At 43.8% G+C, this 15,646-nt stretch overlaps 1 long non-coding RNA gene across 1 annotated transcript in view; it reads left to right on the forward strand.

Annotated features, from left to right (window-relative positions):
• Nucleotides 1-337: 337 nt before the first annotated feature.
• LOC122420985 overlaps nucleotides 338-15,646 on the forward strand; it is a 110,592-nt gene continuing 95,283 nt past the window's right edge. Inside the window, exons 1-2 of the long non-coding RNA XR_006263424.1 lie at nucleotides 338-417; nucleotides 1,194-1,304. This is a non-coding gene — a long non-coding RNA (uncharacterized LOC122420985). The remainder of the gene's footprint in view (nucleotides 418-1,193; nucleotides 1,305-15,646) is intronic.

Below are 15,646 nucleotides of genomic sequence, written 5' to 3' on the forward strand. Positions count from 1 at the left end.
CTAGAATAAATGTTGTCTTCTCTGCCTTATCCCCCAATGTTTTGAAGAGTTTCTGGCACACAGATACTGGCTGAATGAAAGAATGAATGGAAGAACAACTATCTGGTTGAAAAAAAATGAAAGACAAAGGAAACAAAAGAAAGGGAGGGAGGAGAAAGGAGTGACAGAAAGACAGGGAAAGGAAAAAGTAACAAGAAGCGGAAAGAGGAAAAGTCACACAAGTGGAAAAAACTGTGGACGACGCAGGGCGCGGCCTGCGCCTCCCCGCCGGCAGGGGCGCTGTTGGCCGCTTTGCGGCCCCAGGGAGGTTCCGGGGGGCGGGGCCTCAGGCGGGCGGGGCGAGGTGGGAACGGAGAAGATGGAGCGAGGCGGCGCGCGGAGGCTGCCGGAGGGAGCCTTGAAGCACACTGTGGCCAGGTCAGCGGCCTCCGAGGGCAGGCGGGTCTGGTCCGGCCACACTGCGGCCCAGCCCCAGCGTCCCAGTGACCTCGAGGACAGGAGCTCAGGGAGGCCCAGGCGGGGCTAGTGCCTCAGAACCTCGGTTTTCCGCTCCTTGGTGGCCTCAGTTTCCCCATCTGGGAAGTGGGTAGATGGGCCGGACGCGTTGCCTCGGAGCGAACTTGGAAGCTCCAGCAGCGCCTCCTTTTACACTCCTGGCTAGTCCTCTTGACTTCTTGCCTTGGCGAGCCCTTACCTGGTGCAGGCCGGCGCTGTCTGAATCAGCCTTTCCTCGGCCTGCTGCCTCTTGACCTCCTTAGCAGAATTCCTCCTACTAACCTGCTGTGGCTGTCTCCATTCATTCCTGCCTCCCACATTAGAGGCAGCAGATTTGCCGAGGACACCAGGCTTCTGGGGTCAGGCCAGTTATGAGCCTGGGAGGATCCCTTGAGCTGTGTGACCCTCGTTGAGTTCCTTTACTTCTCTGTGCCTCCATTTTTTCATACCTAAAATAGAATAGTAGCAGAACTTACCTGTAGGGTTTTTTTATATTTAAAGAAGTTAATATGGATAGAGTTTTAGGAGATGTCCTCCTGTTTCACCCCTAGCCTCATGCCTCTGCTTCCTTGTTCATTACTTCACAGTTGCGATTTTGTTTCTGTGATTTAATTACTCTTTTCACTGTTTAATGTTTGTTAATAAAATTTTCTCAGGCCAGTGCTCTTATCTTTGTTCACCTGTATCCCTCCATCTAGGCTGATCTCTACATGGAGTCTGAAGCCAGTGCTGGCTAGGCTGGGAGTACAAGAGCGGTCAAGACAGTCCTGCCCTAGGTCTGAAAGAGGCATTTGAACAAAGATAGCAGGGTGAGTCTTGTTTGGGAGCTTAGTGCCTGGGGAAAATCAGTTCAGGTCAATATTACTCTTGAAAGAACTGGATCTTGAAAGCCCCAAACTGGCGTTTACTCTTTTGGGTCATCTTTGTATTTCAGTTTTGTCCCAGTCCCAGGAAAGTAGAGGCCAAGACCAGTTGTTTTGCAAGATAAGTGCATCCTGCTATAGCTCTTTTGTGATGGGGAAATGAGACGTGAGGCCACCCACAGTTCAGTGTTGGCTTTCAAATACTGCCCTCAGTGTTGAGAATGATGGAATCCCCTGCGCTTACTTTTGAGTACATACCAGTAACTTCTAGGGGAAGGTGTCATTTTCAGCGTACAAGTCTTTTACCTCTTTAAATTTACTCCTGAGTATTTTATTCTTTTTGATGTTATTTTCAAAGGGATTGTATTCTTTTCTTTTCACATTGTTCATTGTTAGTATATAGAAGTGCAACTTTTTTTTCTTTTGCAAGTTGATTTTATACCCTGAAACTTAACCGAATTTGTTTATTAATTCTAACAGGTTTTTTTCTTTGTTGTTGTTCAACACTTATGAGGTTTTCTGTGTTTAAGATGATGCCATCAACAAGCAGATAATTTTACTTCTTCTTACCAAATTTGTTGCCTTCTTTTCTTTTTATTGTCCAGTTGCTGTGGCTAGGACTTCTCAGACTGTGTTGAATAGAAGTGATGAAAATGGGCATATTTGTCTTGTTCCTGATCTTAGAGGAAAAGTTTACAGTCTTACGACTGAACATGATGTTAGCTGTGGGACTTTCATTTATAGCCTTTGTTTTGTTTAGGTTGTTGATGTTGTTCAGTTGGTAAGTTGTGTCTGATTCTTTGTGACCCCATGAACAGCAGAACGCCAGGGTTCCCTGTCCTTCACTATCTCCCTGAGTTTGCTCAAATTCATGTCCATTGAGTCAATGATGCCATCAAACCACCTCGTCCTCTATTACCCCCTTCTTCTCTTGCCCTCAGTTTTTCCCAGTATCATGGTCTTTTCCAGTGAGTCAGCTCTTTGCATCAGTTGGCCAAGTATTAGAGCTTCAGCTTCAGCATCAGTTCTTGCAATGGATATTCAGGGTTGATTTCTTTTAGGATTGACTGGTTTGATTTCTTTGCTGTCCAAGTGTTGCAGGAAGGGGGACCCCTTCCAGGGCCCGAAACTGGGCTCTTGTCTAACACTCAGAAATGAATTGTTCGAGGAGACACATGTGCTGACAAAGCAAGAGACTTTATTGGGAAAGGGCACCCGGGTGGAGAGCAGGAGGGTGAGGGAACCCAGGAGAACTGCTCTGCCGTGTGGCCCGCAGTCTTGGGTTTTATGGTGATGGGATTAGTTTCCGGGTGGTCTTTGGCCAATCATTCTAATTCAGAGTCTTTCCTGGTGGCGCATGCATCACTCAGCCAAGATGGATGCTAGCAAGAGGGATTCTGAGAAGTGGACGGACTACTATTAAGATAAATGATTTTTCTCTCCAATTGGAACTGTATCTCAGAAGAAACAAACAGTTTATAAGGGGTATTACAGAATTAGTACAGTTAATAAATCATTTGTCTTAATAGTAGCTTTTAAGAGGAGAATATACAGCTTTAAATTTACATATTAGTTGTAAGAAAGATCCTTAATTCCAAATATAAAAGAGAAAAATTGGGGACTTTCCTGGTGGCCCAGTGGTTAAGAATCCACCTGCCAATCCAGGGGACATGAGTTTGATTGCTGGTGCAGGAAGATCCCGCATGCCGTGAAGCAGCTAAGCTTGTGCCCTGCAACGATTGAGCCTGCACTCTAGAGCCGGGGAACTGCAGCTGCTGAGCCTGTGAGCCCAGAACACATGCTCCACAACTAGAGGAGCTGCTGCAGTGAAAACCCCGCTCACACAAGGAAGAGTAGCCCCCACTCACTGCGATTGGAGAAAGCCCACGTGCAGCAACGAAGACCTAGTGCAGCCAAAAAGAAAGAAAGACAATTTTTTATTTTATTTATTTATTTTTTACACCATTTACTACTCTTATTTTTATTTTTTTTCTAGAAGCCATGCTTTTAATTTACTTTTTTTTTTTTACTTTACAATATTGTAGTGGTTTTTTGCCATACATTGACATGAATCAGCCATGGATTTACATGTGTTCCCCATCCTGAACCCCCCCTCCCAGAAAATTTTTTAAAAAGGAAAATTGTAAGTCTTACATTTGAAAAAAAAAGTAGCTGATGGTGATAATTGACCTTAAATAGTCAATAAGACAGATAAGTAATCAAAGACTATTTCAGCTGTTGGGGTTCCCAGGTGACGCTGGTGATAAAGAACCTGCCTGCTTGCCAATACAGGAGACATTAGAAACATGGGTTTGACCCGTGGGTAGGGAAGATCCCCTGGAGGAGGGCATGGTAACCAATTCCAATATTCTTGCCTGGAGAACCCCATGGACAGAGGAGCCTGCTGGGCTTACAGTTCATAGGGTCACAAAGAGTAGGACATGACTGAAACAACTTAGCACGTACATTTCGGCTGTTAAGAAGGATGGGATGGGTCTGGTATGTTTTAGAAAAGCCCACTAGAAAAAGCTTAAAATGAAAACTTTTGGCACTGTGTGTGTGTGAACCATCTTGTACCCCAATGATACTAGATAATGAAATGCTACCATATGGGAATCACCATTCCTAGGTGGAATCCCTAATGGTTTGGAACAAGATAGAATAAAAACACATAAGTAAAAATTTCCTTAAGTCTATCAGCTTGACTTGCTTGAAGTTTCTAAATTATCTCAGAATATAGGTTTGGCAGAGAACACTTCTGTGTATCTAGAGAGTGTTTGCTTTAATATCTTGTAGTTTGTTCTTTCCTTTGGTCATATATTTTCTTTCATCATTTCAATAGAATACATTAATTTCCTAGCCCTTGGGGAGGTGAAAGGTGTAAATTGTTTCTTGCTCTGGAATTGATTGAGGGGCTTCCTAGCAGGTGCAGTGGGAAAAAATCCTGGAGATGCAGGTTCAATCTCTGGGTCGGGAAGATCCCCTGGAGGGGGAAATGGCAACCCCCTTCAGTATTCTTGCCTCAGTGATCCCATGGACAGAGGAGCCTGGCGGGCTACAGTCCACGGGATCCCAGAGAGTCAGACACTACTGAGCAACTGAAAACACACATGGGATTACTTGGTGATCATTAAGCCCCAGCATTTCTGTGGAGTTGCTTAGCAATGCTTCTCATCTTGCTGACAGTTTTGTTAGTCAGATTTCCCTGTGATCATATGCTGATAACTAGGCAGAAGCTGAGGGATTAGACTACGTTGTGGTTTTATGTGGCATTTGTTGTTGTTCGGTCGCTCAGTCACGTTCAGTCCTTTGCGACCCCATGGACTGCAGCCTGCCAGGCTCCTCCGTCCATGGGATTCTCCAGGCAAGAATACTGAAGTGGGTTGCCATTTCCTTTTCCAGGGGATCTTCCTGACCCAGGGATCAAACCCGTGCCTCTTGTGTCTCCTGCATTGGCAGGCAGATTCTTTACCACCGAGGAAGCCCTTGTTTAATAATAATGGTTCATTAGTTATGAGAAATGTGCCATACAAGTGTAAGATGTTGGTAATAGGAGAAACTAAGCATGAGTTATATAGGAGTTATCTTATATAGGTACCCTCTCTACAGTTTTTCCGAAAATCTACAACTGTTCTAAAAATATGAAGTTTATTTTAAAAAGGTGTGTGTATGTGTGATAGCAGATGTTGATGAGCGACATGAAGAAAAATAAAACCAAGTCAGAGGGGCAGGGAGTACGGGTAATGGGGAAGGTGAAGGAGGGTCCTGCAGAGAAGATGGCAGTCTGACAGAGCTCTGGATGGGAGCGAGGGAGCTGCCCGCATGGGTTTCAGGGATATGTGTTCAAGACAGGGGAAACAGCAAGGGGCGAGGCCCTGCCGAGAGAACAAGTAGGAGGCTTGCTGGCTGCCCTAGGGGGAGCCTGTGGAGGACAGGTCAGACAGGTGGTGGACGCAAGTTGGGGAGGGGGCTGGGCCTCAGGAACCTTCTAAGTCCTGGTTAGGACTTTGGCATCGGCTCTGGACCAGATGCAGGCAGAGCCGTGGACCTGGCCTTCTTCCCCATGGCAGAGATCCCACATCACAGTGGCCTGCCTTTCACAGGCTTTGAAAGCTACCACTTGAGGGCATCGTTAGGCTTTCGAGCAGGGGTTGGAAAACTACCTCTTTAGGGCCAAATCCTATCCCACCCGTTTTTGTACAAAATTCTACAGAGTAAGCCCATCTTTCCCCTCTCTCCCGTCAGCAGAGTTGTTTCATACATTCGAAGTACAGTTTGTAAGTGCTCTGTCGCATGCGGTACTCTATCCCGGATCCTCTTGACTTTCTAAGTGCAAAATTTGCATATGTTAAGGTTCACCCTTTATGCTGTGTTCAGTGGGTTTTGACAAACGCATTAAGTGTCATGTATCTTGCAGAATAATTTCACTGCCTGGAAAAAAACTCTGTGCTTCACCTACTCAACTCCTTTCCTTCCTGTCAAGCCCCTGACAACCTCCGATCCTTTCCCCATCTCTACAGTTTTGCCTTTTCCAGAATGTCTTAATTGGAATTGTACAGTTTGCATCCTGTTTAGATTGGCTTCTTTGACTTAGCAATATGCATTTAAGATTCCTTCAAGTCTTTTTGTGGCTTGATAGCTAATTTCTCTATTGCTTAAAAATATTTGTATGAACGTACCACAGTTTGTTTATTCACCTATTGAAGGGCCTCTTGGTCGGATCCAGTTTTGGGGCAATTATGAATAAAGCTGCTATAAACATTTGTGTGGATGTGTTTATGTGGACATACATTTTCAAATCAGTTGGGTGTGATTGCTAACTTGCATGATAACACTGTTTAGCTATACACTGACCCGGCTTTTTAGGGTGTCGTGGAAGGAACCAATGACTTGTTGGTCCTTTTAACAGTGCCAGGTTACTAGGTACTCTTTTCTATTTCTAGCAGCTTGATTGAAATTTCTCTAGAGGAATGCTAAAATTCAAATTGTTTTCAGTGAAATTTGAAATTATGATGGAACTTCCAAGAGTAGATTCTTAAAAATCTTTTTAATTTTAAAATTTATTCCCAGTGGGTCCTATGCTGAGAACTTAATAGATCAGCTGTCTAATAAGTTGAGTAATTGAGATACAACAGTAAAAAGTTAAAAATAATTGTACTAGCATTTCTAGAGGCCTTGGGAGTGACATGTACTTTTAATTTGAAATTGGGAGGGAAGTGTTTTGACAGACTCTCTCTTCATAGACGCATAAAGTGCTCTCTGTGTAAAGACATCAGAATCTACGTGATTTCTGACTGTCACTAAAACCTGAAACACATTGAAACCTCTTGATGTTAAAAAAGGAAAAGAAGCAATAAAGAGGCTTGGATTTTTCCTGCTTTACTGATGTACAATTATTGATGTATAATATTGTTGTATAATACTATACTACACACATTTAAAATGTACAGTTTGAGTTTTGACATATGGATGTCAGACCAGCACAATAAAGATAATGAATACACCTATTGCTTTCCAAAGTTGCCTCATTCCTCCTTGTAATTCCCCCTTCTCCATGCACCAACTGATCTATCACTTCTATTATTATAGATTAGTTTGGATTTTATATAAATTTATATATTATTATATACAATTTATGTAAATTATTTAAATGGAATAATACAGAATATAGTAGTTCCCCCTTATCTGCAGTTTTCCTTTCTGTGGCTTCAGCTACCTGTAGTCAATCACAGTTCAAAAGTATTAAATGAAAAAAAAAAAAAAAAGTATTAAATGGAAATATTTCTGGAAAATTCCAGAAATAAACCATGCATAAATTTTAAATTATGTGCCTTTCTTAGTAGTGTGATGAAATCCCTCACTGTCCCACTCTGTGTTCCCTGGGATCCCCAGCCATCAATATCTCGCACCTCCATTAGGCAGAATCAACAGAAGCAGATTATTCTCATTTTTACTTATCAGAAGGCCAGGGGTAGCCTGATGCTATGTTACAAGGCCTACAGCATCCACCTCACTTTATCTCATCACGCAGACATTTTATCATCTCACATCATCACAAGAAGGGGAATACAGTACAATAAGATATTTCAAGAAAAAGGTCACATTCACATAATTTTCATTGCAGTGTGTTATAATTAATCTGTATTATTACTATTGTTAATCTCGGTGTCTAATTTATAAATTAAACATAGATATGTATATATAGGAAAAACAGTATATATAGGGGTTGGGGCTATCTGAGGTTTCAGGCATCCACAGGGGGTCTTGGAATGCATCCCCTGTAGATAAGAGCAGACTACTATATATTTTTTTGGAGCAGAAGTTTCTGATTCCATTCAGCATAATTGTATTGAGATTCTTCCTTGTTGGGTAGATCAGTACTTTCTTTTCTTAAAAGATATTTATTTATTTGTCTGCATTGGGTCTTAGTTGCATCATGCGGGATCTTTCATTGTAGTGTGCGGACTTCCCCGTTGTGGCACGTGGGCTCCGGAGTACACAGGCTCAGTAGTTGCAGCACGTGGGCTCTCTAGTTGTGGTGTGTGGTAGTACTTTCTTTCTTTATTCCTGGGTAGTTTTTTATTTTATGGTGCTGTGGCCTGAATTGTATCCCCTATAATTTATATGTTGAAGCCTTAACCCCCAACGTGACTGTATTGTGAGACAGGGCTTTTAGGAGGTGATTAAAGGTTAAATGAGATCAAAAGGATGGGATCCTTACCCAGTAGGATTGGTGGCCTTATAAGAAGAGGAATAGAGAGAGAGACGTTTCTCTCCATGTGCATGCACCTGGGAAGGCCATGTGAAGACACAGCAAGCAGGTGACCATCTGCAAGCCAGGAAGAGAGGCTCACCAGCACTCAACCGCACTGACGTCCTGACCCCAGACTTTGAACTTCCAGAACTTTGATAAAATAAGTTTCTGTCGTTTTAGCTACCCAGATTATGGTATTTTGTTATGGCAGCCTGAGCAGGCTAAGACATATGGATATACTACCATTTGTTTTTTTCGTTCACATGGATGTTTGATGGATATTTCCAGGTTTTGGCTCTTACAAATACAGCTGCCGAGAACAGTCATGTGTGAGTCTTTGTGTGGACATGTGCTTTCATTTTTCTTGGTTAAAAATCTAGATGTGGACTGGCCTGGGTGTATGTTTTACTTTTTAAGAAACTGCCAAATCGTTTTCTGAGGTGATTGTACCATTTTACATTCCCACCACACATATGAGAGTTCTCATTTCTCCACATCAGTCTTGAGGTTTGAAGTTTGAATTTCTCTTGCTTAGGTGGTCCACCCCGACATGTGGAGGAAAACTCTTCACCTGCTGTACCGTGGCCAGGAGAGGCGTCCCCAGCCCTGTACAGTCTTTCTTCCCCATACTCCTTCTGTTCTTAAATGAGAAACTTTCCTGTGTATGTGAATTTAGTTTCCATAAAAATATAGGATGACTTATTCATGATATCTTTATTCCTTTTACTCATCTTTCTTTCATTACTTTTCCTAACTTTTTTACTTGCAGACTTCCTGGGTTAACCTTCGAGTTTCTCGACTGTGAGATATTAAAAGGAACATGGTTTTTTGAGTCAGACACACGTGGATTTGGATTTGGGCTTTATAGCTTAGCCGTGTAGCAAGTCATATGACTGGAGCTTCAGTTTCCTCATGTGGTTTTGTTTTTAAACCCAGCCCCCTGGCAGTGAGAGCACCCATTCCTAACCACCAGATAGCCAGGGAATTCCTTCCTCATCTGTTTTTAAAAAGTGTGTGTGGGAAGGTTGATATTACCCAGATTGTATGGTTGTGGTAAGGCTTAGATATAATGCATTGAAAACATTTTCTGGGAACATCTGGGAAACTGTATTCACTTCCTTGGACGTATTTTTAAGCTCCATTTTCTATCTGATAGTGGTTAATTTGCTACTCATGAAGTGAGTAGGAAAGGACCTGAAGTTTAATGGGAGCCACCAGTTAGACGGAGGCCACAGAGAATGTGGCAAAACACGGTGGCGTTGCCACGGCGCAGGGTGACCTTGCAACAAGGTCAACCTTCCTTTGGCCATTTGCGTTATAAGGGGGGTACTTCATGTGCATATTTATGTGCTCCCACAAAGGCAATTCCTGCCTGAGTGTAAATCTACGCTCAGGAAGGGATGTTTCTCAGGCCTCTGGGATCCTCGCCGATGTGTGTGCCCACCTTGCTCAGTGCTTGGCCTGCAGTGTTTGAGCCCCGGCCTTTTGGCCTGTGAAATCCTTTGTCCAGCTGGCCAAGTTGCATGAGGAGAGTGTGAAGCCTTCCCTCCCGTGGAGAAGTGGAAGTTGCTCTTTGATGGCTGGGCCAAACCGCTCATCTGAGGTTACTGGAGTTTGAAAGGTGGGCCTGAGAGGAGGTCCGTGTGGTTGGGTGGTGGACATTAGCAGGGCCGGGTAAGCCGGAGCGGGGACCTCGAGGGGAATGAGAGGACCTGGGGCGGTGGGAGGGGTGGGTGTCGGCAGGCACGGAATTCGTTTTGCCAGGTGGGGGTATCTGGAGGCCTTCTCTCCCCTGCCCGACCGCTGGGTTCCAAGTATCCTGCAGTGTTTCTCCTCAGAGCCGGCTGGCTTTCTTGGCATCATTCAGTCTAGTTGCTAGGAAGCCGAATAAGGCAAATGCAACTTCCTTTTGACTTACTCACATTGAACCATCTGCTTATTCCTTCTCATGGCCTTCAAACTTGGCTGGGATCGGCGGGGAAAGGGTCGAGAGGAGCATCTGCGCTCCTTATCCTTTCTGGAAACAGAAATCTTTCTAGTAACTCTTTAACCCTCTCAGTCCGAATTGATAACAGTTAATCTTGTTTCGTCCCTCGGTGCTTCCAGCTAAGTGATTTGCAGCAGGCACTTTCTTCTTAGGTTTTGCCTTTTGCTTTTATCTCAGTTTTAGACCTCTGTTATTAGCCATACAACTTCGAATGAGAAGGGAGGTGTCACTGTATGTCAAAATGTGTTCGGAGTGTAAATATTTATAACAGAAGTCTTAATTGAGGATGTTTAATACTTGCAATTGATACACATGAATCATTTAGGAACTTTCTTTCATAAGCTCCATTGTGGAGTTAGTGTCAGATACATTAAAGGTGGCAGATAACCCATGAAAATTTATGGTGCTATTGATGAAGCATCTGGCATAGAAAAGCTTTAAAAAAACACAACAGTGATTTATCGTTATTATTATTTTTCATAATTGCCAAACACCACCAGCACTGCATACTTACTTTGAGGTTTAGTTCGGCTCAGTGGGGCAAATCAGGTTCATTGTGTTGGTTGCTTGCTGTCAGTAAGTTTCAAATGGTCTTTTCTTGTGACAGAACCGAGCCTTCAGTTGTCACTTCTGCAAACAAACTAGACAAAAATAGAAAAAGGCATTACAAAATAAAGTAGGGGTTCTGGAAAAAAAAAAAAAAGGTCTGGAGAAAAACCATTGTTCGAGTTTTTAAAACCCAGCTGAACTGAAGACTTAATCACCTTTGAGTGTACCAGAACTGTGGAAACCAATGTGAGGACGATGGGAAATAATTTCTTCTTAAGTGTAATTTTGTCTTTGTTGGTTTTTTAGCAGTAAAATGTATAAACCTTTTCTGCCGACTTCTTATTCTCCCCAAGAGGGCTACTTAAAGGAGGGTGAAGACATGCTAAGGTAAAATTTTATTGTTGTGGCTCAATTTGCTAAAAGCTTTAGTAATAATTTAGATGTGGTCTTACTGTGCAGACTTATGTGTTTGTTCAAATTGATGTTATTAATATTTGCTTTTTGGGAAGTCCCTCAGGTCAACTTGATCATATTAAGCCATTCTGCATTAACTTTTACCTTTTCATAGACCTTTGGGCTCTAGGAACTAAAACAGATATGCAGCCTGAGGAGACTCAGCCCCTAGGCCTTTTCTTTGTGGGTGGGTCAGTCGTTCAGTCTGGGTGACCCACCCGGTGGCTTATCGGTAGAGAGGCCGTACATCTCTTCGAAGACTCTCCCCTCACATGTCTCCACACCGTCTCTCTGCTACCATTCAACTCTAGGTATGTGCTCAAAAAATGCCAGCTTGCTCTATTGTGAGACAGATCATTACTCCAGAGTCTGGTATAGAACTAAAAGTCACTTAATTTTTTTTTTTTTAACCCAAGAAATGGGTAAATAGATGTGAAAGTGTCTGATAATAAAAAGTGAAAATCCCTTTTCAGAACTCTCCCAATTGTTTTCTGCTTGCTTGTAACTTAAATGGCTCACACTAGTATACTGTTCTGGAACTTCCTTCACTTAACACTGTGTCATGGAGGATTATTCATCCTCATTGTTTTTCACCACTGTGTAGTATCCCAAAGTAAGTCAACCAGTTCTGAAGCTTACCTTATTTAGTTTACTCTGTCTTACTAAACTGAACAGTGGAGTTCTTCTAAGAAACGAAATGGGTAAATCAACATGGCAGTTCAGGATTCTTGGCCTGGATCTACCTCTGTAGTTTTGGTAAAAGCAGATTTCCTTGAACTGTATTTGAATTGATTTTTGCATGTATGAACCTTGACAGGGCTTCTCTCTTGCCTGCATTAAAGATGAGATTTGTGTCAGATTAGATTAATAATTCAAAATTGAAAAATGCTTTCCTCAACTGCAGAAGCACTTGGAAGTATAGAATTCAGGAGTGACTATTAATGGAGATTAGCTTCTCTCAGGTAGCATTTCCTGAAAAGGAGATTTAGAATGCTTAACTGTTACATGCTCTTCTGAAGGAGAGATTTTTCTTAGCCTTGGGCCTGACAGAAACCTAAAGGCAGAGGTGGATAATAAGGGCTTACATCTATTGAGGGCCTACTCTGCATCTGGCACTATTGTGTGGGAATTACCTGTATTAACTCATGTAATTCTCATAGCAACACTTAGGGGCAGGGTCTCCAAATATCTCCATTTCACAGGTGAGGAAACTGAGGTGTAATGATATTAAGTATTAATATTTTCTTCAGGCTTTCCTGGTTAGTGAGTGAAGGAGCTGAGCTTCAAATCCAGGCAGTTACAGTTTCATCAATACACTGCCTTTCCTGGATGAGCCTGCTTCTGGGGTGCCTCCAAATCCCCTCTAATTACTTAGGGGAGTGGGGGAGAGTGTTTACATGCCACTTCATGAAAAGAAAGTAAGTGTATGAAGTTTGAGAGAGAGCCAGCAAGAGCGCGGTGTAGCAGAGGCTGGAGAGAGCAGGCAGCCTGAGGAATGGCCTGTGGAATCAGAGGCAGCTACTGTCAGAGACAGCAGAAAGATGGAGGCTGCTGCGGGGAGGAAGCGTGCTTGTGTAGCTCAGGATTCTCGGGGCAGTAGGGGAGGCACGGACTCAGGCACAGCTTTGCATCTGGAAATCTGGAGCTGGAACTCTGCTCTGCCGGGAGGTTGGATGTGGACAAGAACCCGAGTGAAAATCGTCCGGGGGAAGAGCAAAGGGATCGACGCTGGATGGCAGCTTGCTGAGTAGTCACGGTCTGACTGAGGGGTTCTGAGCCGCTCTGCCACGCAGCCCGAGGCCTCTGGTGAGAAAAGAGCTAATTGCTGCCTGCCCAGGTGGTTCTCTCCCTGGCAGGACATTCCTTGTGGACAGAAACATCGGCACCTGGATGCTGGGGAGCTGCAGTAAAAATGCCTGATTTAGGGGGCATCGTGCATCGAACGCCCCCTTTCTTATTAAATCACAGCAAAGGGGACCACTTTAGATGGCTGATGGATTATCCAGCATCTGTGCGCTCTTGCATGCCTTTAGCAAGGGAGCGCAGCTTGCTCACAGGAGCTGTAGAGTGTTCAGGAGTAATGTGAGCAGATCTCATTGATTCATTGTGCACCCATATTCAATGAATGCCTTCAGAGATAGCTGCCCCTTCTTCAAGAGATGAACACTTCAGATAAAATGAACTATCCTTTAGAATAAACACCTTAAAGTATGAATCACACTGGCTGCCTATATCTGAGTCTTCCGTGACAAAGATCAATGGCTCCATTTAGTACTTTTTGTTGTAACAGATGAGAGGAAATGACTGGGAAAGGGCAGGAAAATCCCAGAAACTAATATTACTAGTATTCTAAAATGAGAACAGATTATTGAGTGCTGTTTTATCTCTGAGTTGACACAGTCTTTAGGTGCCTGTCTGTTTTGCTTGGACTGCCCAATTGGCTCAGTATTAAAGAATCCTCCTGCCAGTGCAGGAGACTCAGGAGACATGGGTTCGGTCCCTGGTTTGGGAATATCCCCTGGAGAAGGAAATGGCAACCCGATCCAATAGTCTTGCTGGAGAATCCCCTGGAGAGAGGAGCCTGGTGGGCTACAGTCCAGTGGGTCACAAAGGAGTCGGACATGACTTAGTGCTAAACAGAAACATAAATTTTCCTTGGTGATATGGTATACTTTTTGGCTTTTGGGGACACTTTTAGAGGGAGACTATGTTTGCACAAAGTATTATATTTTCATGCATCCAACAGCATTGAAGAATAATGACACAAGGTGGCTGGTTATTCCAAAGGGAATGAAGATAGCCATGCGCTATTAGGTAAGAGTCTTGTTGAGAATCTTCTGTTTTCCTTGTCTATTCTTGGTAGGCATGCTGTCTTTCATTTCCACTTTGGTAAGAAACCCTGAAGACCTTTCTTTTGGAGAGTTTATGGTCACCGGTGCATTGCTTTTGGCCTTGCAAAAAGCATGAGTATATCAATATATTCCAGATGATGCCAGTGGCAGGAATGCTCGGAAAGGGTGGTTTTTCCAGCTCTATTATCAAGTGATTTAGAAAGAAGATGACCGAGAGGTCTTCAGATTGCTAATTATTGTTTCTGTCGACAAAGAGCAGAGGTAGATTCTTTTTAGTGTGTCAAATGAGGTTGTGTAAAACCAAATAACGAAGTCTTCAGCCTTGCATACATAAGTCGCTGAGAGTTGAAATTCTTGAAATGCTTTGCTAGAACCCCGAGTTAGGAATTATGAGAATTATGCTGTTGGGTTTACTGAACTGGTGGTAGAGTCATTCAGTAGACGGGGAGATTTCTGAAGATGACTGTCTCATTCAGCTTTTCTGTATTGCCTGAGTTGTCTACAGTGAGCATCTATTAATTTTGCAATTAGAAAAATACCCAAAGCTATTTTTAAGGGTGGGGCCTTTGTGCCAGGCACAGATCTAGGCTCTGAGGATGTTTGGATGAACATAACAGACCAACCCCTACCCCGGGCACTGACTGTCTAGTGTGGTGTGCTAAAAAATTGCTTTCACTGGTCTTTAGAGAAGGGTTCTCCTGTTTCTTTTTCTTTTTAAAAATGACTTATTTATTTTTGGCTGCACTGGGTCTTCCCTGCTGTGTGCGGGCTTTCTCTAGTTGCGGTGAGCGGGGACTACCCTTCATTGAGGTGCACAGGCTTCTCGTTGCCGTGGCCCCTCTTGTCGTGGAGCATAGACAGGCTCTAGGTGGCTGGCTCAGTAGATGCAGTGTGCTGGATTAGTTGCTCTGCCACCTGTGGAATCTTCCCAGACCGGGGATCGAACCTGTGTCCCCTGCATTGGCAGGCGGACTCTTATCCACTGTACCACCAGGGAGATTCGGGTCTTCTCATTTCTTAATTGCTTGTTGAATTCCTCTTAGCCTTTGTGCTGTTCTGCTTTCAACATGGGATGCTGTTCCCTCTTCTCCGCCCGCCTGACTCCCGAGGGCCGCTTAAGCACAGCTTCCGCCTGGTCCATGTCCATCTTGCTCTGGGCTCCGGCAGGGCCCTGATCCCGCACACCATTGACTGGTGCTTGAGGGCAGATAGAGACTTCATATGCGATGGTAGCTGTGTCTCTGGGTTATGTTGGGTTTCATGGTGCTTGGCCGAGAGTCTGGCTTGTAGACCAGTGGTTGGCTGGAGTTGTGTACACTTACTCCAGGTTAGGTAGGTACTGAGTAGGTACTGAGAGGGAAGATCCAGGCATGATGAGAACTGATAATTCCCGAACAGGAGCTCAGGCGTACACAAAACATAACCCATCAATTAAGGCAGTGTTGGTTTTCTTACCTTTTTAAATATGAAAATATGCAATTTATGGGACTTCCCTGGTGGTCTAGTGGTTGAGAATCTGCCTTGTAATGCAGGGGACGTGGGTTTGGTTGGGAAACTTGGATCCCATGTGCCGAGAAGCAGCTGAGCCAGTGTGCTGCAGCTTCCAGGGCCCATGTGCTCAAGAGCCCAGGCACCACTCCTAGAGAATCCACCTGATACAACAGGGATCCCATGTGTTGCAAGTAAGAAGTGA

The sequence above is a fragment of the Cervus canadensis genome, chromosome 18 (genome assembly GCF_019320065.1).
Source record: "Cervus canadensis isolate Bull #8, Minnesota chromosome 18, ASM1932006v1, whole genome shotgun sequence".
In the NCBI taxonomy this organism is placed as follows: Eukaryota; Metazoa; Chordata; class Mammalia; order Artiodactyla; family Cervidae; genus Cervus; species Cervus canadensis.